We start from the raw sequence: 4,491 nt of genomic DNA, 5'->3' as shown, positions 1-4,491 counted from the left end.
GTCGTGTCATTGTATGTATCTCAGACATACCATTTCTTTTAAGGGAAACCAGGGAACTGGTTATAGAACAATGTGTGGAGTCACCTTCTTTTTAAGGGAGGCTGAGGCAGAGTAATTCTGAAACAGATTTCTGAGAAAAGTAGTTAAACTATGAAATTGTACCTTCTTCATAGTGTATTAGTCTAGATCAACCTGGTTTATTTAGGTTTTCCTTCCTGTAAGCCTTCTGGACTAAACCAGAAAAAGTTAGCTTTACTTAGTTGTACACTAAATTTGTTGACCAGGAGGTCTTTTTCCAAGAGCTGCATAGTAAAGGAAAGCTTGCGTTACCTGTTTGATACTGTGTACTTTTCTTTGTTTGCTTGATAAATTCTAAAGTAGGCCTCCTACTCAAATCATTATGGCTAATTTTGTTTTCAACAAGTATTGAATAGAACCTTTTTCTTTCTTTCTCACAACCATCAGTAACTGAGTCTTTTAATTTACTGCTTTGTCTGTGCACTGGTGTCTTAGTTCTCATCTGGGATGTTTTTTCAAGAAAATTTGCTTGGGAACTGATCATACAGCTTCCATTTGGAATGAAAAAAAAAAACCCACTGCTTTTATTGCAACTACTGCAATTATTGTAAATCGAAGTGTTGAAATAAGAACTCAAGTGCACATATCTTGGTGTGAGCTGCATGATTTTAAGAGATGCTCTTCATTTCACGCTGGTGGGGTGGCTGATACCCCTCTGCCCTGTGACATTGTCATGAGGAGAGAGAGCCCTGTTTATGTGGTGTGAGTCAAAGTGTCAGATCTTGACTCCCTTTTAGCAAGTCTGGTTTTACTAACTCAATTTATTTTTCCTTTTGTCCTTTGTCAATTGTTAATATAAATCCTGATGTTTAGATATCTGTGTGCCCAAGCCTGCCAACAGATCAGGTGCCGGTATTATTTTTAGATATAAAAAAGATGGGATTTGTGACTGCAATTAACACCTGCTGCAGGAACACATGTATGACTAATTGCAGAGACAAAAAAGGATCATGGAGGCCACTTTAAAAACTCAGTCTCTTGAGTGAGGAAGAACATAGAAATCATTGGATGGTCACATATCAGTTAAAAACAGATGGATTTATAAGAATAGGAAGCTCTCCAGCAAACCTCTTCATTAAGCTTTATAAACTTTCATAATTACCCAAGCACACAACTTAAAAAGGGATGTTTTCACAGGGTATGGATAAACAAGGTTTAGAACAAAAATAGCATACTGCATAAAACCACATGCTGTTTTCCTAAAGTCAGTATTGGAAAACATCAGCATGAACTGTCAGGTGTCAGCCAGGGAGACGCCAGTCTTGGTGCCAGTGTTGGCAGCCTCAACTCACAACATGCAGGTATGCAGCACATTCCCTTAGCAGCAAGCAACAGTTTCTGCCACCATGGAGATTTCTTCAGGGTGCAAGAGTCCTGGTGGGATACAGATCTGCAGCTTTGTTGTTTCTGGTAGTTGCAGAAATTATTTTATTCTCACTTTTTCTGGAGGCCAACATAGATAAGATCGGAGAGCAGAAATTGAAATGAGCTTTCAATGGAAATGAGATCGTATGAAGCCACAGAACAATGCAGTCACTCCTCCATTGGTGTTCTCTCCTGCTCCCAGAGCTGAAACCATCAGCAACAAGGAGGCATATTACAAACACACCATCTGTCCTGCAACCCTTAACACAAGCTCTGTGCCACCTTGATTAGGAATGATTTTAATGGATCATTCCTGCAGGGCAATTCTTGTAACCTTCCCAACTTTGAGGTTTTCTATTTCTATTCCTATTACTGGTATAAGATTTATAGGGATTTATTATTTTTATTTTCTAACCATCTTGACTCATAGTAAGCCGAGGAGGAAAATCCCTTTATATTTTCAGGAAAGAGGAATACGTATTTAACATATTTGCTACACGGTGTACATCCTTCATGAATTAATCATTGAGGGGTGTATGTGTATTTGTTTACCAGGACTGGCTGGATAGTCATTAAATCAGTGCTAGAAACTTGCTTCTTGCCCTGGAGCATTATGCATCAGGACTGTTTTAATTGCAGATGGAGGAATCACCATGAGGCTGTCCCTAATGCAAGCACCTGCTGCAAATGATTCAGTCCCCGCATTACCCTCCAGCAGGGTCCGGGTACATCTGCCAGTACCTGTCATTATCTGAGGCACACTTGTCAAAACCATGCATCCCTTTAAGCTCTTGTGTGTCCCAGCAAGGGACCCTTGTCAGTGTTTCTGGCACCTGCAGACTGCTGTGCACCTGGTATTTAAATGGCACAGAGATGTGTTTTGATTGTTTTCTCTCTTTAATGAACCCACCCACGGGACATTTAGCTCTTTATCTAGTAGCCTGTTACCCAGTCACTCACATTTACACTGCTCATGTGGAAATCAGAACTCACTTGTGCTGTTATACTAATCCATCTGCCAGAAGTCTTATCACAGAATCTGCAGGTCTCCCTAAGGAGACTTTTGTACTGGTAATTTAAGCTAATGATTTCTAAACATATTTAGTCAGTTTATGAAGACCTCATTAGAATGTGACTGTTTATTAAAAATCTAAATGAGGTCTCGCAGTCATTTAGAAAAATCATTGCTGAGTTGCATGAACAGTTCTTTGATAACGGATGATGAAGTGGTTTTTACTTAAGATTGGCCTAGGTTGACATAAGAACTTTCATAAAAAAACTAAAAAAGAAGCGGCCATTGAAGCAGCCCTGAAAAAAGTCTCTGTCTTCTTCATGCTGGGGTCAGCAACTTTCCACTGACAATGAAGTTCACAAAAAGGGAATGACAGGTAATTAATGGCATAATATGCCTGCATTTTAGTGCAAGAATAAGAATTTTCCAAACTACAATACTAACAGGTAAAAAGCAAAACTAAGACTCATAAAAATATATCAGTGTGGCCACAAGCTATTTCAAAATCATGTATTTTGGATTATATTAACGCAAGAGGCCTCCATGCTCATGTTTCTAAGTGGTAGAGCAACTGAAGACAGTAGTGTAATTTCAGGCACCATTTTTACCTGAGAGATTTAGCATAATCTGGTGTATTATTCTAGAAGAAACAAAACTTTTTGTCCCACCAGTGTAGGCGTGATCAGAAAACAGACACAAGAGACCATCTTGCTTATTCCAAGAGACTGCTCTGGAGTACAGACTCCAGGAAACAGGGCTGGATCCTTCTGTGGAAAGCAATGGGAACTGGATCAAGGTCTTTATGTATTGGCCAAAGTCTCAAGTTGCTTCTTGAGTGTTTCAGTTTTTGCACACATTGAAACATTTCTTTCCTCCTTAAAGACTTATTCTGGGAAGATACAGAATGTATTCAGTTGTGCCAGCTAGCTGTCACCTCCATCTTTGCTCTTTTTGGGCTGGTACCAACACTTGATTGGCAGAATCAAACTTGACGTGTCACATCATTTGTCATTTGTCAGTAGACACTTTCTCTCCCACTCCTTGCTTTTGCTTGAGGCAGGAGAAATTTAGTAATATCTGATTAATAAGTGGTGAAATCCACTGATGAAATTCAGTGGAGGTGGTTGATACATAAGTGCGCTGCAAGGATTAATGATTGTCTATCATGCTTTTAATATAACAAAGTATTTACAAAAAAAAATCACTAGAAATAATTACAAAAAATAAAACCTCACCCCAGGAGCATAGTAATTACAGTAATTAGAGTTTTGCAATTACTATCCAGAATTAGAAAACAGCCAGTGCTAATAGTGTTAATAAGCACACAAAAGACCCTTTTTTTGAAAGGAGTCAATGTTGACTACAGCAGAATAGATGTGACACAAACAAGGGAATGAAGGTCAGCCACAGACTGGTAAATAGCTCCTATTCCTGCACGCCTTACCACTACCGAAACAGCCTCTCACTGCTGTCTTACCTCTCAGGGGTGTGGGGCTTTCCCTATAGCCATCTCACACTCCTCCTGGGTGACTTTCTCTTCCCAGGAGCCAGCAGGGCTGTACCTGAATAGGGAAAATGAAAGAACAGTGGTGGCTTAGCTTTTCCTTTGCTTGTTTTACTGGACCTGTGGTTGATGTGTTACATACACGGCACTCTCATCTGCCTTGCTGCAAAAATGTTGATGGCTCCATGTTTTCATCTTTAAGAGAGTATTGAGGTCCACATGACAGTGGGGAGACCCATACAATGGTCTTCTGACAGAGGTGGAATATCTCCTTGCTGCTGGATGGCTAAAAAGCATTCCCTGTTGTAAGATAGAATCTGTCAGAAAAGAGTTGTTCTTCTCAGGAAAGACTGAAGGGCCCCAGCCCTAAGCCAGCATATGTACATGTGCTTGGGCCTTCGGTGTTCAGGATGTGCAGCCTTGGTCAGCACTCAAGAGTCATTTCTAAAACAGATACAAATATGTTTCTTTAACAAACAAAACTCAGAAGTCTTTATGTTGAACCTGATTTTCTTCAGATCCACCTGATGAT

General features: G+C 39.9%; 1 protein-coding gene across 1 annotated transcript in view; it reads left to right on the top strand.

The window, feature by feature from the left end:
* The window catches only part of LOC104467276 (receptor-type tyrosine-protein phosphatase mu), a 34,471-nt gene that overhangs the window by 1,097 nt on the left and 28,883 nt on the right, over window positions 1–4,491 (top strand). The gene's annotated exons all lie outside the window — the stretch shown is intronic.

This window comes from Pterocles gutturalis, unplaced genomic scaffold (assembly GCF_000699245.1).
Source record: "Pterocles gutturalis isolate BGI_N339 unplaced genomic scaffold, ASM69924v1 scaffold1364, whole genome shotgun sequence".
NCBI lineage: Eukaryota > Metazoa > Chordata > Aves > Pterocliformes > Pteroclidae > Pterocles > Pterocles gutturalis.
The sequence above is the reverse complement of the archived record's forward strand: the minus strand, read 5'-3'. Positions and strand labels throughout refer to the sequence as shown.